Raw genomic sequence first — 24,615 nt, 5'->3', positions numbered from 1 at the left:
GTTCACCTTCCTACACTCTGTGGATACTGACCCTTCCACCAAGCAGACTATGCTCCCAGGAGTGCCCCCCACCGCCACGGCATCCCTGCCCCCACCCCCCACACTGGCCTTCCCACTGACTTCCTCCTACTTTCCTCTGCTGAAGCATTGGGTGATTTATGCAGGTACAAGTGTTCCCCAGCACTCAAGTGGTTTCTGTAACTAATGTTCTTATTTACTGTAAATAAGCTCCTGGAAGAAGGTCTAGGCCTCACACATCCTGCACTTTCTGAAGCATCACCCATGCTGTATCTTCAGTGTTACCAAGGCTCAGCATTCTCTATAAGAATAGACAGATAGAATGAATATAAAATAGAGGGAGACGGAGAAAGGAGACTTGATTATGGTGGCTTACAGTCCATGGTCCAGCTAGTCCAACAATGGCTGTCTATCAATGGAAAGTCCAAGAATCCAGTAATTGTTCAGTCCACAAGGCTGGATGTCTCAGCTGGTCTTTAGTAGACGCCAGAATCCCAAAGAAGTAGCCTCTTATTCCATTGACAGGATGGACTTGCCAGCTAGAGTGCAGGCAAGCAGGCAAAGAGTGAAAGCATCCTTCTTCCATGTCCTTCATGTAGGCTGCAACCAGACGGTGCGGCCCGGATTAGAGGTGGGTCTTCCCACCTGAAAAGATCCAGATTGAAGATGGATCTTCCCACTTCAAATGACTTAATTAAGAAAACTCCCCCTCATGTGTACCCAGCCGCTTGAGTTTTAGTGAATTCCTGATATAGTCAAGTTGACAAGACTAATCATGCCACTCAGTGAAGGTTTGTTGATTTGAACTGAGATTCCTGGTTTAGCCTACAAGCAGTTAACACTGTTGCTAATAGATCCATCTGAATTAGAAACAAGTAAGGAGGTAAAACAAGAGATGTTCACCAAAGGAATGGCACTTTCTCACAGTGGTAACTTAGTTCACTTTGCACCTCCATAAGAGAACACTTGAAAATGAGTAAACTCGTTATTCCTTTGAGACAATATCTCACTCTATAGCCCCAGCAGGCCTGGAACTCACTATGTACAGACCAGGCTGGCCTTGAACTCTGCCTGCCTTTGTAACCCTACCTGGAATGAAAGGTATGCCCCATGGCAACCCGCTTTATTTATTTACTTACTTATTGTGGGCTGATGTGTGTCTATGGGGAGCGGGCATGCTTATACCACACCCTGAGTGTGGAGGCTGAAGGACAACTTGCCAGAGGAGAAGAGTCTCTCCTCCCACTTGGGGATCAAACTGAAGCCATCAGTCTTGGTGACACACACCTGTACCCACTGAACCATCTCACCAGCCCTAGAAAATGAGTAATTTATAAAGAATGGAGATCTGTTTCCTATAGTTCTATAGGATAAGAAATCCAAGTTCAAAAAGGTCCATGGGGGTAGAGGACAGGAGAACAAGCAAACCTGAAGACTAGGGAGAGCTTGAACTCACAGCCTCAAGCCTTTTCTAATCAGCAGGAATCCATTCATGAGGGCTCCCTGCTAATGTGGTGAACGCCTCTTGATCACCCCTCTCCCCACACTGTTGCACTGGGGATAAAGTCAATATGGAGATGTGTTCACACTGCAGCACAGAGTACCGAACAATGGCTCTTTCCTGTCAAAACCAAGGAATAAAGGACAGGCTGATTCTGTCATCTCACCCTGATCTAACACTCTGCTACCCACTTCAGGTGGGTTCCCCAGCGGAAGGAAGCATCACACCCTTCAGAAAATAGGATACCTACTTAAAAGACAGGTCACTGGCCTAAACTCAGGCTGCTATTGGAATTATTTATATTATACACATGAGGGATTTCTCTGGGCTGTCTAGGTGGGGCATAGATCTAATTACACACATTGGATTGGCGGAATGACTCATTCACTCATCCTCCTGGCCAAACCGCCTCATTTGCCAATACTGGTGCCAGATGGCTTTGCACGAGTCTTCATCCATTTCACAGACAAGACACACACTGGGATGTTAGGGTCCGTTGTCTCCTGCGTTCCGAGTGGGGACAGCAGCGGATCGTAGACGTGGCATCATCCTTGCGGTGATGCAGAGATTAAACCTTGGGCTCAGAATCAGAGCAGTCTTCCGGGGCTGTGATATCTTAAGCTGCCTCCACCCTTGGCACTGCCCTTGCCCATTATAGCAATGTGCTGGCTAGTCTTACATCAACTTGACACAGGCTAGGGTAATTGGAGAGACGGGAATCTCAACTGGGAAAGTGCAAGCCTGTAGGGCATTTTCTTAATTACTGATTGGTGTGGCAGAGCCTAGCCCATTCTAGGCACGACTGTTCTTGGGCTGGTTTCTTTAAACCTGGTCTTGGATTCTATTTTTTTTTTTTAAAAAAAAAGAAAGAAAGGAAGAAAGGAAGGAAGGAAGGAAGGAAGGAAGGAAGGAAGGAAGGAAGGAAGGAAGGAAGAAAAAGGCAGGGTGGGCAAGCCAGTAAGCATCACCTCTCCATGGCCTCAGCACCAGCTCCTGCCCTGACTTCCTTCCACAATAAACAGTGATGCGGAAACAGAAGCCAAATAAACCCATTCCTCCCCAATTTGCTTTTGGTCACAGAGTTTCATCACAGCAGTAGTGCCTGTAAGACAAGCAGTAATCACAGATAATTGGAACCGTGGAGTGCATCTATTCACGTAGGTCAGCGACAGGAACGTGGAGCCTGGCATGCATTGGTGCCTAGTAAGAACTTGTCAAAGACATGAACCGGCACTCTGGCCCAGCCCTGTGATAGAGTGGATGCCGGTCATAGGGGAAGTTCGAACCTCAACAAACTGTGTCCCAACCACACCTGAGAGGCACTGTGGGTAACCTTGCTGAGGATATTTTGAATTGGCTCTTCATAATCTTCCAGCCGCAAGAGGTGAACCTGCTGCCCAGCCATTGAGCTGTGGGGTCACCAGCCTCTCCCCCAGCACAGATAAAACCATGACAGAAGTGGTGAATTACCCTCTGGTACATCCCAAGTTTGTATTGAAAGGAAGTCCACAACTTGAAAGCATTATAGTGACTCACCCCAGCATGGCAGTTCCGTCTATGGGTTATGACCCCTTTGGCAAACCTCTGTTTCCAAAAATATCTACATTACCATTCGTAACAGTAGCAAAATTACAGTTATGAAGTAGCAATGAAATAATTGTATGGTTGGGGGTCACCACAACATGAGGAACTGTATTAAAGGGTCGCAGCCTGAGGAAGGTTGAGAACCACTGGCCTAGCACATGCTTTCCTGGGTCACTGACATCAGCCAAGGTCTCAGAGGCCACTTAAATGTTGTTCTCTCCTGGTCTGTGATAGTGAGTGACAAACTAACTGTCCCAATTGACCTTGAAAGCCAAGCCCCAGCATAAGAGTGCTTATGAGCCTTTCAAGGGGAGGCCACCCCAGAAGGGAAGGCTTCGGGGCCCATTACAATCTCCTCTAAGGGTCGCACAGCTTGCAGGGCATTCGCTGACTTTGTAAAGGGCACTCAGGATTCATTAGTATGAAATTATCTCTGGGAGGGCCGAAAGCAATCACCAAGAGATGAGCGGGCTTCAGCTCATTGGTTCCGACTCAGATTGCATTGTCTTCACAAGACCCTGGTCCACCTTAGCGCTTCCCAGACTGAGGCTCGATTATGACTTCAATGGGGTTGACTGGGCAGGAGCCAGCAGGATCCGGAGAAGTTCTCCTTTCAAATCCCCCTTGCCTCCATGATATTTGGCCCTTGCCTAGCTAGGAGGAGACCAAGACTCTTGATAGCTCTATAAAAAGCTGTAGGAAATCACAAGACAAGGTCAATCACTGGCATCTCAGGACTTGCTATTTTTAAGCATTATTGCCCTTTTCACTCATTTATTGGCTCCTTCTGCTATTCAAAAACTCCATGATATTTCAATGTCTGACCGCACAGAGGTAAAAGAAATAGCTCCTTCCCTCATGGTATTTTCAGTCTATCAGTAGTACAGACTCTGGAGACTAGCGAAGAAGCCTCGTGTAGCCCCCAGAACCACTGGGGACCACTCTCTACAGTGTAGGACCTCAGTGTGTGGTCTCTACACCAGAGACATCTTCAGATAGGTGACTTTCCTAGTTTGCTTTCTACTTCTGTGTACCCATGACCAGAACAACTTGGTGAGAAAAAGATTATTTGCTACATCCTGATCAGAGTCCATCAAAGGAAGTCAGGGCAGCAACGGAAGCAGAAACAGAGGCAGGCACCATGGAGGAAAGCTGCTTCCTCATTTGCTCCTCATACCTTGCTCAGCTTGCTTTCAGATACAACCTGGGATCATCTGAGCCCGGGTAGCATCAACCACAGTGAGCTGGGCCCTCCCATTGAAAGGACCAGGCAGATGCCATAACAGGCTGCTCAGTCTTCTCTCAGAGATCAGGCCTCAATTTCAGTTTCCTGAGACTTGAGCAAGCAGTTTCTGGGAGGGCCATAAACAAAAGACATAGTCCTTGCAGTAGCTTTCTGCACGTACTCTGACTGCTCAAGGTTCAGCCAATTGTTTACTATCTGGGACCCCTCACCAACTTAGAGATATGTGCATGGTTCAATGTGAACGTGCGAGGCCAGCCAGCCTCCATGGCAGCTCAAGGACAGAGCCTGGGACTTGTCCAGGCCTTCCCAAAAATGATAACTATAACCTCCAACCAGTAAATTCAAAGGTTACTTACCCTCACCTAATCATATGATGCAAAGGCTTGTACCACCCTACTTTTGATTTTCCTCTTTAAAAAACCCCTCACCCTGAGAGCTCGGGGCTGTCCTCCTCCACCCTCTGTGCTGAGTGTTGGACATGCCCGGGCTTGCTTGTTATCAATAAACCCCTGTGTGTTTTGTATCGGACTTCAGCTCTGTGGTGGTCTTGCTCGGTGGTCTTGCCACATGGGCATAACACCCATATCAATCAATAAACAAGAAAATGCCTCATAGACATGCCCACAGGACAATCTGATAGAAGCAATTCCTTAATTGGTACTCCCACTTCATAAGTCAGTCTATGATTGTTTCAGGTCAACAGAAACTAGCCAGCATAGTGACAGAAAAAAAAAAATGAGTCATACATGGGAGTGAGCAGAGATGACTACTTGGATAGACCATACAGGAGAAAGCATTAGCTTTTCTAAGCTCTAGTACTGTCATCAATTAACTGGAAGAAGTCACAGACCCACACACAATTCCCGACGTCATCACAATGACATTCCTGAGAGCCTTGGGCAGCAAATGAGTAGCACAGCACTAATGTCCCATTCGGGTCTCTCACACTGGCAAGCCCATGTTACCCAATGGTGTAGGGTCTGAGGAGACGCTGAAGGAAGACCCCACACTCAAGTATATAGTATGCAAAAACAAAGATCATTTATTACACCATCGTGGATGTGGGGTTGTTGACCTGTGCAAAATGGCGATGACCCCGAGAGGGCCGTGCAGGCTCCTTTTAAGCACAGCTAAGGGGAGTTTCAGGGTCATCTACATAATTGGTTAAGCAAGCAACAGTTACATTGTATATTTCTAATTGGCTGACGCTTAGTCTTATCGTTTTTTGGACACATCTGCACAAGCTTGGACGTGACTCAGAGGGAGCTGCCGGGTTTGTCCTTGAGATACTGTGAGGCTGAATCAGACCCTCTGTGTTTGTTCCCTCCCTCGACCCTGAAGGTAAGGGCCTTGTAAACAAATGGCCCTTCGGTGGAAAAGACACCTGTTTGCCCTTCTCAGAGAACTGGAACCTAAATTCAGTTGTGAAAGTAGGAGAGTTTAACCCCTTCAATTTCAGAAGATTCCTTCCTGTTCTTGCCCATCCCCCTGGCAACCGGGAGAACGTGTTTCCAGCATCCCAGAGCCAGAGTTCGGAGGGAGCCAGCAGCCAGGGAGGAAGGCAAAGCTTAGCAGTTCACGCTGCCATTTGATAAAGCTCTAACCACGGACCGTGTCGCCAAAGCAGCAAAGTCTGCAAGCTTGAAATTAGATTTGTCCGTCACTGTGCCAGCCTCGTGGCCATCCAAGCGCTTTCCACTGTCGGATTCCAGGCTCGGTCTCTACCCTCCTATCCATCACGTCAAGATTCACTTCACAGCCCTTACCTTATTTGACCTTTCTAATAACTCGAGAGGCAAGTATGATGGCTATTCATATTCCCCCCCCTTTTTTTTTTCTTTTAAAATACATTTATCCAGGCTGGTGAGCTGGCTCAGTAGGTAAAACACTTGCTGTACAAGCCTGACAAGCTGAGTTCGATCCCTGGGACCCACATAAAGGTAAAGAACTGACTCTATAGGGTTGTTCTTTCTTTTTTTTTTTTAAGATTTATTTATTTATTATGTATACAGCATGTATGACTGCAGGCCAGAAGAGGGTACCAGATCTCATTACAGATGTTTGTGAGTCACCATGTGGTTGCTGGGAATTGAACTCAGGACCTCTGGAAGAGCAGTCAGTGCTCTTAACCTCTGAGCCATCTCTCCAGCCCTATAGGGTTGTTCTTAAGCTCTACACATTTGCCTTGGCATGCATATGCACGCACGCGCGCGCACACACACACACACACACACACACACACACACACACACACCATACAATAACATTAAAAATACATTTCCATATTGTTGAGGGGCAGAGACTAACTCTCTTGCTTGGGTCACGAGTTAGTTGGTTATATAGATGAGGCTAGGGAAGGGTCATCCTAGGCTCCTCCTTGGGCCACTAAAACAGGGCTTTTCTGAATTTTCTAATTGGTTAAGAAGCATCCAAAATTAAACTGAAGAAGAAGGCGCATGAATCCACACCAGATATAAATCAAGTTTTCTCTCTCTGCTTTTTTTTTTTCCCTTTGGATTTCAAATGAGACTGGTAAACAAGTCCATGGTCTCTAAATGTTTCTCTGGTGTGCCAAGTGACAGACATGACTGAGCACTCTAAAAAAAACCCCAAGAAACACACCCCAAAGAAGCCCTCTGCGTGAGAGACATTTCTTTAATGTTTTTAGTTCTGTTACTCCACAGTACAGCTAGGTTAGTTTTCCTAAAAACAGGAATTAATTTATCCCACACATTCTTTTTCACTAAAATGACTTCCCATGCCGATGTACCCGCCCACTGTGGTCTCCTGCATGCTGGTCACTCAGCAGAAAACGGAAAGATAGGACAATCACATGACAATCACATCTACCCCTCACTTACATCTCTATCCACACACTTCCTGGGCTGACACATGGGTCTCAAAGAGAAAGGGCTACACTTAGGTTTGGCGATGAGTACCAAGGAGAGAATGATTTAAAACATTGACTTCTGAGGTGTTGTTTGGTTTTCCTGAGATAGTGTCTCACATATCCCAGGCTGCCCTTGAATTCACTATGTAAGCGGAAGCTGTCTTGGAACTCCTCAGCCTCCTGCCTCCACCTCCCAAAGTGCTGGCACTACAGGTGTGTGTCACCACCCCCCGCAACAATACAGTGGTTGTTCCATCGTATGTGTTCCGTAAGGGGCAGGCCCTCCACCCTTGGCAGCTAGCACCAGCCCCAAGCCTTGCCTAAAAGAAGACCAGACCGGTGCTGACAAAGAAGCGTCAGCCGGGGAGAAGGAATGCATCTTCTCTGTGCTTAACAAAGTGGTAGTGTGTGGGCTTTCCAAACAGCATGGAAGGACCCAGAATTCGCTTTATGCTGGAAACACATCCCATCACACAGCAGCCACTGCACAAGTCCATTGCTGATTTGTAAAGAGCATCCTTGCTACTTTTAGTAGCTGCATCTACTCAGGTTTGGAAGTTGTTTCTTCTGTGTCTGAATGAATCCCCCCTTTCTCTGTATCCTTATATCAGCTGGTTGCAGCTAATAAGACTCTCTGATTTTTCTAAACATGCAGGATGAAGATCAAAATGGGGGCAACAGGGCCCAAGAGATGGCTCAGCAGGTAAAGGTGCTTGCCACCAGGACTGATGACCTGAGTTCAGTCCCTGGGACCCAATGATAGGAGAGAACTGACTCCTGAAAGTTGTCCTCTGACCTGCACAAGTACGCCATGCCCTGCATGTACACACATACACACACACAGACACACAGACACACACACACACACACACACACACACACACACACACACACAACAATTGTAATTTTTAAAGGACTGGGAGAGTAGTTGATGGAACCTTTGGTTACCTATAAGAGGCTTCATTTGTCTTTTTTTTTTTTTTACTTTTGAAACATCAAGTAATTTATCCCATTATAAGAGGTCATCTGCATAAAGCTCCTTACTTGTTCCCTTTATGTAATTTCAACTGAAAAACAGAGCATATGCCAACACATAAATCATTATCATATAAGCAGACACCAAGAGACAGTTTAAGAGTCACAGGCATAATTTCAGGTTCATGAGGTCCCTTCTTCTATGGAAGTTGTTGACAGTTCTGGTTTTCAAACAGTATCATCTCTAACAGTTAAAAGTGGTCCAGTTACCCTTCGATCGACCACGGTAACGTGCTTGTAAGATACAATGGTGTAGCAGTGCCACTAAAGTTGTGGGACCGACCAACCACTATGTGAATGGAATTAAGGCCCTCTCCACCTTCTCTGTGACATGGAACCCATGCCTGACACTGCTCAGTGGCCAAGAACCTGAGACTAGTTTCGTGTGTGTGTGTGTGTGTGTGTGTGTGTGTGTGTGTGTGTGTGTCTGTCTGTCTGTCTGTCTGTCTGTCTCTGTATGTGTTGTTTAGGCTTTCTTTTTTTCTGTTTGTTTGTTTTGTCCTATTCTTGCTTGTTGTTATTTTTATCCTATTATTTTTTAGATGCCTGTTGGTTTTCTAATGAGCGGAACAAAGAGAAAGGGCGTCACTTTGGATGAGTCGGGTGTTGGGGAGGATTTGGGAAAGGTGGGGAGGGGAAACTGTAATCAGAATACATTGTAGGGAAAAAATTTCATTTTCAATAAAATAAATTTTAAAAATAAAAAGCATTCAATTGAGTGTAGTAATTTCAATTTAAGCTATCACTCAACAATCACCCATTCATCTTTTATCCATCACCAATATTTGTTACAGTCCTGATGTATATGCCTTTGAGCAGCTTTCCCTGGAAGCCAAAGATACATGTGGCTGAGGCTGTGATTCCATGGTTCATTCATTTACAAAGTGCACCTTCCCCTAAGTACTGTGTAAGTTTATCATCCTGATATAATATAAACATGGATACTTTTTTTTTCTTCTTGACCTCAGACAATGGAAAGTAATGCCACTTTCTACTGCATAAGAATCCATGCCAAACCATAAAAGTTGTTATCTTTGTGACACGTTTTTGCTTCATTAATGTGTCCCCTCTCTAATGAAAGCTTTATAATGAAAATCCAGAGGATGGTAATAAAACCACACACAATTCTTCTCCCAAGGTATGCACACGTGGGTGCCTGAAGACAGAGGTCAACAACCATTACACCTGGTTTTCATAGAAGACTGATATCCTGCTATTTTTGTGATGGGTGCTCAGACTTTGTCACCCTGAGAAGACTGACCGCTGTAACTTTCCTCCTTCTTCAGTCTTTACCTCAAGCGCCATCTGGTGTCAATCCTGAGTCCTGCAGGAAGTGAACCACAGTACTAGTTTTATCCTATCCATAGGCAGAAATGTAAGACGCAATAAAATCAGCTAACGATACAGATTTACTAGTCCTTGCCTGACACACTTGGATGCATAATGTTTCAGGGGTGGAGTGTGCTTTGGTGTGAATGTGCAAAGTTCCCCGCACGCTCATGTGATCCACAGCTGTCGCTGCTGTTTTGGGAGGTAATAGAGCCCTCGGGAATTGAAGCCTTGGTGAAGGAAGTAGGCAGGCCTTGAGGTTTATAACCGGCCCTATATTCGGCCTTCTTCTCTTCCTAGGCTGTGATGGGGAGCCCCACTTGGGTATTTCTATCCACACAGAACTTCCTGTCCCCTCACCTGTCTGCCTCAAACCCTGTGATGGGGAGCCCCACTTGGGTATTTCTGCCCACACAGAACTTCCTGTCCCCTCATCTGTCTGCCTCAAACCCTGTGATGGGGAGCCCCACTTGGGCATTTCTGCCCATGCAGAACTTCCTGTCCCCTCATCTGTCTGCTTCAAACCCTGTGATGGGGAGCCCCACTTGGGTATTTCTGCCCACACAGAACTTCCTGTCTCCTCACCTGTCTGCCTCAAACCCTGTGATGGGGAGCCCCACTTGGGTATTTCTGCCCACACAGAACTTCCTGTCCCCTCATCTGTCTGCCTCAAACCCTGTGATGGGGAGCCCCACTTGGGTATTTTTGCCCACACAGAACTTCCTGTCCCCTCATCTGTCTGCCTCAAACCCTGTGATGGGGAGCCCCACTTGGGTATTTCTGCCCACACAGAACTTCCTGTCCCCTCATCTGTCTGCCTCAAACCCTGTGATGGGGAGCCCTACTTGGGTATTTCTACCCACACAGAACTTCCTGTCCCCTCATCTGTCTGCCTCAAACCCTGTGATGGGGAGCCCCACTTGGGTATTTCTACCCACACAGAACTTCCTGTCCCCTCATCTGTCTGCCTCAAACCGTGAGTCAAAATAAATTCCTCCTCCTCTAAATTGCTTCTGGTAGAGAATTCTGTCACTGTAAAAACTAATGACATGATGGTCCAAGTTATAGTTATGGAAGGTTTTTATGGTAGATGTGAGCGAACAGCCAGAGGTGTCTGGAAGAGTTCAGAGCAGAGAGAGAAAGAAGTAGACCGAACATGGTCAACAGACTGGACCTGACCATGAGAGAAGCAGGGGTAGAGGGGATGGAGGGGTGGTGGAATAAAGATGAGGGAGGGAGAGAAGGAGGGAGGGAGGAAGAGAGAGAGAGAGAGAGAGACAGAGAGAGAGAATGTCAAAAGTAACAAGTGTTATAAGGAGAAATGAATAGCTGGGGTGTAGGGAAGGGGTGCTTAGTCTCACCTTTAAATGCCTGGAGGCCATTACTTATGATTCTCACAAAATGTTAACTAATAAGCCATGAGATAGCTCAGTCTGTAAAGTATTTGCCTAGCAATCATGAGGCCCTGAGTCTAATCCCCCAAACCCAAGTTTAAGTATGGTATTAGAACTTGCAATGGCAATACTGGAGGAATCAGAGATGGGCAGATCCCTGGAGCTCGGTGACCAGCCAGTCTAACCCACTTGGTGAGCCCTAGCCCAGCGGGCGACCCTGTCACAAACATGGTGGGCAAAGGGGTGGAGACATGGCTCAGCTGTTTAGAGCGCTTGCTCTTGCTTTGGTTCCATTCCCAACACCCAAATGGGATGGCTCACCACTGCCTATGATTCCAGCTAAAGCTGGAGGCTGGATGGATGCCTTCTTCTGTCCCTTCCGTTCCTGGGTACCCATGCATATGTGACATGCACACATATACCCACAAATTAAAATAAAACAAACATACCAAATTTTGAAAAAGTGGATAGCTTCTGAGGAACAACACCCCAAATTATCCTTTGTTCTGCCTGAACACATGCACGGATGCAAACTTGCATGTATGGGCACACACACACACACACACACACACACACACACACACACACACACCTAAGTAAATAACTCCTAGTGCTTCATTTTCTTCATGAAAATACTTGGGATATTATAAGCTTAGTAGCCCATGTTACAGATTAGAAACTTACCTGGCAAAGAAAAACAAAACAAGAAATCAAGACCAGTAAAAGGGAGGGACTTACCAAGATGGTATAACGTGCTCGAGTTAACCACCTAGATCTTCTTCAGCTGCCACAAAACAAAGGAGCTATGACTCACTAAGTAGCTACCATGAGCCAAGGACTATGCTATGACTCACTAGCTACCGAGAGCCAAGGACTATGCTAAGTCAATTCATCTTACTCAGATTTCACAACCATGTTCTGAGGTAGGTGCTGTGGTTACACCTATTTTGGGGAGGCGGACGGAGTGGGAGTTAGTCTTTGAGAGAAATGTTGAAAGCTGTTCATCCTGTGAACAGAGATTCTGACCACACCCTGACTCTAGAGCCCCTGCTGGAAATCACTATTAACCTTACGGACACATAACTACAGATATATGGGCATACACGTATATATGATAAACCAATAAGCAAGACAGTATTATTTAGACACTTTTGAAACCATAACTAATGGCATTCTAATTGCATACACTGAGGGAAGGTGAGGCAAACAGGCACATGGTATCCACGTTATCTCCTCTCCGTTGTCTCTTCCTATATCACAACAACAGTGAAGCTAAAACTGCATTTTCCCGACTCCTTTTCGATCAAACTCCTGGATAAGATTCAGACTCCATCAATCAAATGTGGCAGAATTGGAGCAAGGCCAGGCATCTGTTGCCCTGGATGACATGCCTGGTTATGGAGACATGTGATTTTTCCCACAATAACATTGGCAGTCATGCCAGGCTGTGGTCACAGCTCTGAGGGCACCAGTATCCTTTAATGGGCAGATCCTCATAGAAACAATGAGTCCAGACCAGCAGCAGCTGTGGCTTCTCGCTGTGGTGACTCTTTAATCATAGTGGTTTCCTAGTCCTGCTGGGTGGTTTCCTGTAACTGTGGCAAAAGTGGTAGGGAGAGATTAGTAAAATGCAGAAGACACTCTAATACAGTTTGTAGAGTTGCTAGGATTTAATCTGTGGAAAACTGAAGAACAGTTTCCAGAAGAATAGAATGGTGCCCAAATATCTCTACTTTCACTAGAAAAGTGGGGCTGGGCAGTGGTGGAGCACGCCTTTAATCCCAGCACTTGGGAGGCAGAGACTGGGATAGCTCTGAGTTCGAGGCCAGCCTGATCTAGAGAGGGAGTTCCAGGACAGCCAAGGCTAAACAGAGAAACCCTGTCTCAAAAAACAAAACAAACAGGAAAGAAGGAAGGGAGGGAGGGAAGGAGGGAGAAAGGAATGTATTTGACAAAACAGGGGAAAGAAGTTCAGAGCTGGGCTACACGAGACTGGTTCATTTGAGGTAGCATGCTGTTCCCACTAAGAGGGAAACTCTTATTACAGACTGCAAGAAACAGAGGCTTGGAAAATCTGCGCTTTATTTCCAATAACAGACATTCTAAAGACCTGAACAAAAAGTGCTGGACCCAAGACAGCAGCAGCACCGGAAGAGGAAGAAAGACGCTAGGGAAATCCTCTCCCCGCGGTGCTGTGAGTTTAGTACTTCCACTCCGTGGAAACCAGACGCCATTACTGTATCTCAGCAGCTTGAGACCCTCTGTGACCCACACTCTCAGGAAACTGTGAGCAGGAGTCCCCGGACAGACTACACACTGAAACTGGCTGTCTGAATATCGCTGGGCGATAGGAAAGAAACTTAGAATCAGGACCATGCAAGCACTGGGGAGCTGAACATCTAGTTGGAACCAGTCTACAGAGGGACATTTGCGCAGGCACCAAGCAGTTCTCTGGACACTGGGAAGGACTTACCTGTGGGCAGGATGAGCATTTACAACCAGAATTCTGACCAGACTCTATGACTCCACCGATGAAGCATCACCCATGGGCTGGACCAGTGTCATCCAGGGGAGAAGACAATTGTCCATTGTAGAGGAATTCTCAGGCACCAGAGAACTAGACTCCAAGCAAGGAACAGCCAGAGACCTGAGACTGGATCCAATACACAGGTCCCTCCCTCCTTCACGTCTATTTATTCTTTATTCAATATCCAATGTCAACGTGGCAGGCCTTGCTATATCACTTTTTGCCCTTCCTTCTTGCCCTTTGCTTTTTAATTTTCCTTTTTTTTTTTTTTTTTTTTTTAAAGACACTGGCCTGGGTGTCCAGCTCTCTGTATCAGACTCTTCAGAGATGGGACATTGTACATAATCTGGTTGTATATCTTTACCTTTTACTTCTCAGTCTATTTTTAGCCACAACTTCCTCAGGTCTGTCTTCACTTGATACTAATTACTATCTTTTTCCTTCCCACTTGTAAACACAATGATTAATGCACACACAGGACTGCCAGTGTTTTCCTAAAATGATGATGTCAACTAGACCCAATTTTGAATACTGGAGAAACGAGTCTTTTTTTTTTCCCCCCTATTATTCAGCCTGGGCTGTCCTGGAACTTGCTATGTAGTTCAGACTAGCCTCAGACTCACAGAGATTCAGCTTGCCTCAGCCTCCGATGTGCTGGGATTAAAGGTGTCCGTCACCACATCTAAGAAGAAAGTCTTAATTGAGAAATGGTCTACAGCAGGTTAGCCTGTGAGCATGTCTCTGCGGGCTTGTCTTGATGGTTAATTGGTGTTGGAAAACCCACCCCAGCATGGGCAGTGTTATTCCCTAGTCAGGGTCTGTAGATGTGACATCACTGGATGTTTTAAGTTTCTGACTTCCCTGCGATGGATCATAATTTGTAGTTAAGAGCTGAATTAAACCTCCTTCTCCCCTAAGCTTCTTTTTGTCAGGGTATTTTATCACAATAACAGAAATGAACCTATAACAACAGGTGGCCGTTTTCAGTTGTTCAGTGTCTCCATAGTAGGCATGCCCCTGGATAGTGACTGTCATTACCAACAGCAATCTATTGTTGGGGGGCAAGGGGATTAGGCATAGAAATGAGAGAGAGAGAGAGAATTCAAATAATGTGAGATAAGAATGTTTTGCAAGCTGAAATTGAACAAAGGGCAAGAGCGCTCCTCCGAGATAAGGATTACCAACACAAAGAAATATGAAATATCTTGACAGAAAGGAGAATGGGTGGCACTTTCTAGGAGAGCAATTTTTAAAGCATTCACCCTTGTGAGAGAGAAAAAAAATAAAGATAACACCTCATAGTACACAAAAGTGTAAAAGAAAGGAAAATAAAAATTGTTAACTGCTTAGTTAAATACAGGTCAAGTTAAATAATCACCATATGCCTGCTACTCAGGCAAAGTAATTGCATTAAAGTACATTTTTAGCTTTTTGTTTTATGTTCACACACTCTCAGATAAACAGGAACCCACTCTATATAAAATTATCATCCAGTCCACACAAGGCAAGAGAAGGATGCGTGGTTTGTCATAGTTGCTTATTTATTGGTTTGCTAGGAGGAAGGGACATCTTTATCAAGATGTTTTAGGGGGAAAAAAAGGTTTGAAATAAGTTTATTTCTAGCAGAAATCTCTCCTGGCTTTCCTCCTCAGCTGTTGCTAGGTCACGCGGCATCTGCCAGCTAGAGCCGAACAGTCAATTATGCCGTTTCTAAGCAGAAAAATGCTCCCATGGCAAGGAAACAGCCAGCTGTCCCATGAGGTGACTCTGGTAATAAGGGTTTTCACTGCTCATTTGTGCTTTTAAAGGCACAATTCTCCTGGCTCTTTGCATGTGTTCCTAAGGTGTTGTTCTGCATGTTAGTGTCAAAACCAGTGACTTCCCCCCAAAGGCAAAGTGTTACTATAATTCACACAGATTAGGCATATTAAGTATTCAAATCTATTTAAAATTATTCATTAAGCTTCTGCTGGAATCATAAAAATGTCTCATAACATCTGATTAGTTCAGCTGAGAGCGGTTTTTAAAGGGGACTGTTCTGCAAAATGATTTTCTTTCTTTCTTTGTTTATTTGTGTTTATGGAGCCAGGGATTGAACCCAGGGACCTGTGCATGCTAGACAAATGCTCTACCACTGAACTACAGCCTCAGCTAAATTATTTTTAAAACCTAAAATTAACTTGTATGCCCAGTGTATGAAAGAGACTGGATGGTTTATTTACCTATCATAACTTTCAATCTAGGAGCACAGGAGCTGACTGTTGTGCCCAGATGGCGATCCCCAGAGAAACCACCAAAGATGAGCATGCTGGAATGCAAAAGCAAGGTTTAATTTGGGATATCCAAAAGCATATCCAAAAGCAATACAAGCCGAGGCAGGGACTTCGTCCAATACATCCAATGCAGTGGAGGCTGGAGGAAGTGCCCGCTTGTCTGCAAGCTTAGTTTTTAAAGGCAAAAGCCATAAGGTTACATCATTTAGGGGTGCTAGTATGGGTACAATTCTGATTGACTCGCTTCTAGGGGCTTTCTAGAAATCATGACTTAATCTTACTTCTAAGGGGGTGGTTGCCCACCACCATTTCTCATTGGCTGCCCTCAGGTGGGGACATTTCTGTGGTCAGTTACCCTGGGAACCAGGGAGAGGACATTCCATAGTCCAGCAGTCATTACCTTGTGACTACCTTGTAACACTGTACTTTTACACTTCCTGGTTGTTGGAATCTAGATTGACTGGTTTCAGTAACTCATGGCCTGTACCTAAAAGGAGAAATCTTAGACCTTAGTTTTAGGGTGAAAGCATTTTGGTCTTATTTCTAAGATGGCTCATTTTGGTCTCACACTGACTACATGAAATTTGTAAGCTACAGAAATGATGAGGAGTGTAAGGGAACTTGGTGCGCTTATAATATTCATTTTGTCTAAAATCTAAAGCATGTTCACCAAAAACACAGTATTTCTGCTGCAGACCTAGAGACAGTACAACTTGGAAATAGGATTTGTTACAGAATTCATGGGTTGGTGGTAACTTGTGGTTGAAGTAATGCCATTCATCTGCCTTGATGTCTGTATTGTCTATTTATTGTTTTCATTTTTGTTTTTTTGAGACAGGCTCTCTCTATATAGCCCTGGCTGTCCTGGAACTCATGTAAATCAGGCTGGCTTTGAACTCACTGAGATTCACTTGCCTCTGCTCTCAAGTGCTAGGATTAAAAGTATGCATCACCATGCCCTGCTGCCATTTATTATATTTAATATTATTTTATTTATTAACTTATTGGAACAGGACAGGACCTCACTATGTAGCCCAGGCTGGATTTGAACTCAGGATCCTTCTGGTTTAGCCACCTCTTCCAGGGCTGGGATTGCAGAAGTATACCACCACACTGAGCTTCATGTTTCTAATAATGCTCCCTCAAATAAAATAGCTTTAAAGTGTTGTCTGCATATTATAATCACAATAAGTTCAAGTTTTACAAAACATAGGGCAACAAGAGGTGAGTAGTGGCTGAATGAAAGAAAAAAAAATCAGCCACACCTACAAGTGCCAACTATGAAAAATGGGGGAAGGTGATTAAACCTTCCTCTACCTCCATGACATGAGACTGTGACTGGCAGCTAAACACAGTAAAAATCAATTAACAAAGATGTAACCATATATCTTAGTCACTTGTGGCAAGCCACAAGAATATGTTATAAGGAGTCCAGCTGTATATTAAAGCTCTACCTTGACCAGGCCAAGGGTCAGTCAAGTGGGAAGCCATCTAGCATGGGCTATTTGGTGTTACACAGATTAATATTCAGCTGTGCCTTGTTGTGAATTTCTTGTGCTCACAATTCCCATAGAATGTGTGTGCGAACTTCCTGCTCGGGCCAGTACTTAGATAAGGCCACGTAGGCAAAGCCAAGCAGGCAGTAGATGCATAGATTTGTTTTGTTTCTTGTGCAACTGAAGCTCAGACTGTCCCCTTGCCTTGAGGTCTAGTGGTTCTCCAGAGCAATTGACTGAGAACAAAAGAGGCTTTTAAATATCAAGGTGGAAGGTAGGGTGGAGCGACATTCCTGAGGAGGCAGAGAACCACATGGCCAGGAGAAGAAGAGACAGGCGTTTTCTATAGAGCCAGACAGAACGGCATGACCAGGGAGAAGGGAAGAACACAGAGGTTTGGTAGATGGTTAGGCAGAACTCTTGTAGAGTTCATCAGAGCCAAGATCAGAGAGCTAGTAGAGATGGAGGGCAAAGAGACAGAGGATGAAGATGAGACTGGAAGCATAAGAGCTTAGTTGTTAGCAGGGCTATGAGAGGGCCTTAAACAAAGGGACAAAAAGGAACTGAGTGTCAAGACGGAACTGAAGCTGTGTAGACAGGATTTCATCCCAGAGAAATAAAGCAGACAGACAAAGAGCTTGGTGTATCTAGATTTATTTTTGCCCTGAATGCCTGACGGAGCTGTAGCTGTATTGATAGATTTTTTTCCTTGAGGAATAAAGTTAACAGACATAAGAGCATAGTGTACATAGAGTTTTTCCCTCAGATATCCCACACTGGGCATAGCATCTTCCCCAGACTCTGGGCAATCCATAGTCACTGTTCTATTGCTGTGAAGAGACTCTATGACCACAGCAACTCTTGTAAAGGAAAGCATTTAACTGAGGCTGGCTTACAGTTCAGAGGTTTAGTACATTGTCATCATGGAGGGAAGCATGGTCGCATACAGTCAGACATGGTCCTAGAGAAGGAGCTGAGAGTTCTACACCTGAAACTGCAGATAAATGAAAATAAAAATAAAAAATAAAAGAAAAATTTGAATTATTAAAAAATTTTTGTTAAAGTGAAAAAGGGGAGCTAGGGACTCATCATTCCTCTCTACATTCTATTCTTTCCCTTGTTTTATATATTTAAATTTTTTTTATTGTGGGTTCTGATGGAGTATCCGCTGCAGATAAACACTGGAGGGCTCCTGTTGCAAATCACCCTCTGGAGTGATGGAAGGATCTTTCTACTGGCACTTGGAGGAGACCCAATCTGGTGGTGGTGTGGGCCTGGGGTTCTGTGTGTGTCTTTCCACAGGACAATGAGGTTCCTCTTTGGGTTCCTGAGCCTGTGTGTGCCCTGTGGCTGCTGCTGAAGCCCAACATGTCAGAGACCTATTGGGCCTTCATGGAAAAACTCTTCCCTTCTGATGCCAATGGGGATTGAGAGCCCAATATGGCCAGCTTTGGCAAGCATTAACATAAGCCTAGGAACTGTAGCCATGCGGTTGGATTCTTCAGAAGGTAATGTATGGTAACTGCTTTTTCAAGTATATTTGAGAACGTGTCATCCAGACACCTTGGAGATTAAGGATAACCCTGAAGGTCACTGACCTCCATTTGTTAACAGTAGCATGACAGCTAAGCCTTTTCATTTTCACAATTTTCTTCAAGCTGGTGTAGTACCTACTTTCCAGGAGTGGCTCTGTGCAATATTTATTGGCCTCCTGAAGTTCATTTAGCCTCCTTTGAAGATACCTTAAAATTTATGAGCCTGAATGTAGCCATTATGAGACCATTTGTTCTGCTTCTTGTGAGCTGCCTGTTTTTTCTTTATGGTTCTTAGTTTGTCTTTTGCAGAGCTGCAAGCTTAAGTCGTGCTGGGATCAAGAAAAATGGGCCTTGGTGGTTCGTGTTCCTGGAGTTGTATCTATGCCAGTAGATGCCCACATGCTACAGAAGAGAATTTGACATTGCTGCTGTCATTGTTGCTATTATAGTGGTGGCAGCCACCACTGCTACTGTTTCTGGGATTACCATTTTATAATTGGTTACTACAGCTAGCACAGTGGAGACCCTGGCAGCAAAAGTAGCTACCACAGTTAGTTAATCTTTCATTCTATTGGGCATGATAAATTTAATTCAATAGTTATATACATTTCAATTGGCTTTGAAAGTTATAAATTTATAAAATCAAGTTCCAGTTGCTTTGGGGATACTATCTTACAGGGACTCCAACATATAGTATGGCTCGTTAAAGAAGAGAATGGCTCAGTTGCCTTTAGCCTACTGGCTATGGGTGGGTTAGTACTTCTGTTGGTCTTTTCTGTGTTGAACACACAGATTGCAAGCCCAGTGCCACTTTGAGATCTTTGGCAGCAATTAACTCTGCAGCTCACACACGATTGAGCCTGTATGATAATGAGTATTCAGAGACGGGTAGTTCCTGGGGGACACTCACCAACCTAAGACAGAGCACCTGTGTGGCCTGGGCAGGCATCTCCATGTCGGGTAAGGTAACCTGCTGATGTCCCACACAACCTAAGTCAGAAGCTCATTTTTTAGTAAAAGGGGGACCTGTAGGGCCCTGGCCTGCATTTTGGGTAACTGTTGCCTTGCTTGCTGACCTTGACCTTGATATCCTCCGTATGCTAATTCACTGCCAGGTTCCACCCTCCTGAATGCTTAAGGGAAGTTCCTTGTCTGTGTATCCTGCTTAATGAGTGTTAACAGCTTAGATGCAAGATTGTAAAACATCAGTTGCGAACTTCTGCCCTCAGGGGTTCTCCCATTGTGCTGTAAGCCTGTATTTAAGACCTCCTCCCTCCTTCAATAAATGACATCTGGCATTAAAAAAAGAAAGAAAGAAAAGAAAAGAAAATTAAAAAAAGAAACTGCAGGGAATAGGAAGAGAATGCCACAGGGCTGGCTTGTGCTCTGAAACCTCAAACCAATGACACATCTCCTCCTAATCCTTTCAAATAGTGCCATTCCTTGATGACCAAGCATTCAAATCTATGACCTGGGTTGGAGGGGAGCATTCTTATTATATTTTCCACACCATAGCTTTCGGGATTGCAGCCCCAAATTGTTGGTTTGTGTTTATAGAGCCAGGGATTGAACTCAGGGACCTGTGCATGCTAGACAAGTGCTCTGCTACTGAACTATAGCCTCAGTTCAATTATTTTTAAAGCCTAAAACTAGGTTCTCCAATGGCAAGAGTACAAAGGAGTAGTCTTCCCAAAATGGAAAAAAAAATTCATTATTTGATCAAGTCCTCTCTTGAATAAGAATCTGTATTAGTTCTCACACATGGCCATGGCAAATTACAGTATATCTGTAATTACAGTAAGCCTGTCCTGGTTAGATGTTTGTCCATTTGACCCAGCTAGAGTTATCTGAGAAGAGGAACTTCAGTTGAAAAAAATTGTCTCCATCAGATTGGCCTGTAGACAATCTATGGGGAATTTTCTTGATTAATAACTGGTATGGGAGGACCCATCCCACTCTGGCAGTGCCAACCCTTGACAGAGAGTCCTGAGTAGTATAAGGAAGCAGACTGAGCAAGCCATGGAGAGCAAGCTAGGAGGAAGTATTCCTCCATGGCTTCAATTCTTGCATCCAAGTTCCTGCCTTGAGTTCCTGTTCTGGCTCCCTTCATGATGGACTTAGAGCTATAAGATGAAATAAACCCTTTCCTCCCCAAGTTGATATGGTGTTCTGTCACAGCAATAGGAATCTAACTAGTATACTGCCTAAATCAATAAATATTTATTGTCTCACATGTCACAGTTCCCTTCCTGTTGCTGTAACAAAACACCACGGCAAAAGGAAAAACAAAACAAAAAAAACCCAAAAGCCAACAAACAAAAACATAGGGAGGTCTTAGGGTTTCTATCGCTGTGATGAAACACCATGACCAAAAAGCAAGTTAGGGAGGAAAGGGTTTATTAGGCTTACACTTCAGCATTGTTGATCATCACTGAAGGAAGTCAGGACAGGAACTCACACAGGGCAGGATCCTGGAGGCAGGAGCTGATGCAGAGACCATGGAGGGGTGCTGCTTACTGGCTTGCTTCCCCTGGCTTGTTCAGCACAATTTCTTACAGAACCAAGGACCAGCAGCCCAGGGATGGCACCACCCACCATGGGCTGGACTCTCCTCCATTGATCACTAAATGTGAAAATGCCTTACAGCTGGATCTTATGGAGGCATTTCCTCAGCTGAAGCTCCTTCCTCTGATGACTCTAGCTTGTGTCAAGTTGACACACAAAACCAGCCAGTACAGGGAGGAAGGGTTTATTCTAGCTCCCAAACCAGGTTGTAGCCCATTATTCTGTTGTTTCATGGATGTCAAGGCAGGAACTTGATGCAGATTGTCACATGCACAGGCAAGAGCAGGGAGAGAATGAGTGAATGTATGTGTGCCCACTGGTACTCAAACCCCTCTCTACACTTATACAGTCCAGCACCCAAGCCCGGGGCCTGGTGCCACCCACAACAAACTGGACATCCCACCTCCATTCACACAAGCAAGAAAATCTTCTGCAGACATGATCAAAGGTCAACTGGATCTAGACAATCTGAGACTCTTTTCCCAGATGATTCTACTGTCAACTTAACAAACAACATCACAGTTTTTGTAAGGTAGAAATCTGTGTTGGCTCAGGTGATGATGCCAATGTAGGTTTCACAAGGCCAAAATCAACAGCAGCTAGGTTGTTATTTAGACACACTGGAAAGTATGTGTGTATGCTTCCCATGCATCTGGGTTGTCAGCAAGATTCTACCTCCCTGCTGGCTGGCACCTGGGAACCTTTAACTTCTCAAGGTCTCTCTCCTGTCCCTACATGACTGAACCAGCCATAGCACAACAAATACCTCTCACATCTACAGTCACTGTAACTTCTACCTTGGTCTTCTCACCTCCAGCCAGAGAAATCAGACCTCCTAAAGACTCCTACAGCAGCACTGGGCCTACTCAGATAATTTGGGGAAAATCTTTCTATTTTATGATCAACTGTCTTATTATATAAGGACAACTGTGAAGTCCCTTTTGACAAGTACCTAAGTTTGAATTAATAACCAAAGTTCAGGCACTTGAGAGAGTAGCTTTAGAATTTACCTGCTAAAATGAATTTAAAATATTTTGAAGTTGAGTATGGTAGCTGTGGTGGCTTGAAAGAAAATGCCCCCCAAAAGGAATGGCAGTATTAGGAGGTATGGCTGTTGAAGTAGGTATGGCCTTGTTGGAAAAAGTGTGTCACTGTGGAGGTGGGCTTTGAAGTCTTGTAAATGCTCAAGTCACACTGAGTGTCTCAGATCACTCTCTACTGCCTGTGGATCAAGATGTAGAACTCTCAGCTACTTCTGCAGCACCATGTCTGCCTGCACACCATGTCACACCATAATGGTAATAGACCAAAACTATAAGCCACCCCAATTAAATGTTTTTTTTTTTTTTTTTTTTTTTTTGTAAGAGTTGCTGTGGCCTTGGTGTATCTTCGCAGCAATAGAAACCCTAACTAAGACAGTGGCACACTCCTGTATTCCCAGTACTTGCAAGGTGTTTGTTTTTTTTCTCAAATGGACAAATGCAAATTTAAAAATAAATATTTTATGATATATATGCACAGATATATAGTATTGAATGCCTAAAACATATTTGCCCAATAAAGATGTAAGTTGAAAGTAATGTTCTGTAGAAAGTACTCTAATAGGTAACAACAGATGTGACAAGAGCCAAGCAACGTGAGTAGCCAATTAATTTATTCAGTTTTAATTGTGCAAGAAAATGGAGAGAGGAGGATGACTGGAAGATAACAGAAAATAAGACCTGAGTTAACCAAGTTATGTACTTCAGAACCCTTAGGAAAGTGGTTCTGCAGACAGCACACAAAAGGGACATGAAAATATGCTTTATACTTTTTTATTGAATGTAAAGCAAAAATAATAATAAATGTGAACCAACATTGGTATGAGTCTTAGGTCATACACAACCATCATGAGGAGGAAAATAGAATGTATAGCATTTCAAGCAGAAGAAAATTCAGCATAAAAACAGAGCCCAGAGATAGGAAAATAAACCCCAAATGTACAATAAGATGATAATAAGGTGACAGGGATCAATATTTTAGCAATTACAATAGATATCAATTATGAAATCCATCAATTAAATAACTTAAACACTTAGGTTGAACCTTTAAAACACTAATCTAACAAAATAGGGTTTTCAAGACACTCTTAAAATTAAAACAAATAGGTTAAACATTAAGGAGTTACTTAGTAAGTGATGGTTCATGTTGGCTGGCAAGTTGAAGAGTCACCTAGAAGACACCTCTCTAGGCACCTCTGCCTGGGAGTAGATTAGGTGAGAAGATCCACCCTAAACACCTGAAGCACCAACTCCCAGACTGGGGTCCCACACTGAATAAAAAGGTGAGAGAGAGCCAAGCACTGGCGTAATGGTGTTCATATTTTCTCCGCGTCCCAGCTGTGGGTGTGACATCAGCATCCACCCCTGGTTCTTGCCCCCATGGCTCCCAGCCTGGTAGACGGTACCGTTGATGTGGGAGGGAAAATCAACCTGAATTTCCTTAAGTTGCTTTTGTCTGGTAGCTTTTTTTTTTTTTTTTTTTTTTTGGTTTTCCGAGACAGGGTGGTAGCTTTTTTTACAGCAAATAGAAACATAACTATTACATGGTACATCAATCAAGATAAGCTGTTTTATTGCAGATATAAGTACCAAATAATATTTATTGTATGCTTATAAATAATTACAGTGGGGAATTTTTTAAATATGTTTTACATTGGGTTGTCTCCCCTCACCATATACAAAATTGTGGAAAAAACTTTAATAATAGTATAAAGGGTTACATCTGTCACAAATAAATAAAAATCCTGTTATATATTAACAGGTTTAAAAACTTATTGTTAAGAAGGTATGCTTGCCCATGTTATATGCCACATATGGGTTGACAAAGGAACTCTGCTGTGGATATCATTCTGTATAAATAAAACACTGATTGGCCAGTGGCCAGGCAGGAAGTATACGTGGGACAAGGAGACAGGAGAATTCTGGGAAGTGGAAGGCTGAGGGAGACACTGCCATGACAAGCAGCATGTGAAGATGCCGGTAGGCCACGAGCCATGTGGCAAGGTATAGATTTATAGAAATGGATTAATTTAAGCTATAAGAACAGTTAGCAAGATGCCTGCCACAGCCATACAGTTTGTAAGCAATATAAATAAGTCTCTGTGTTTACTTGGTTGGGTCTGAGCAGCTATGGGACTGGCAGTTGACAGAGATTTGTCCTGACTGTGGGCAAGGCAGGAAA

This window comes from Peromyscus leucopus, chromosome 8a (genome assembly GCF_004664715.2).
Source record: "Peromyscus leucopus breed LL Stock chromosome 8a, UCI_PerLeu_2.1, whole genome shotgun sequence".
NCBI lineage: Eukaryota > Metazoa > Chordata > Mammalia > Rodentia > Cricetidae > Peromyscus > Peromyscus leucopus.
Note: the sequence above shows the minus strand (reverse complement) of the source record.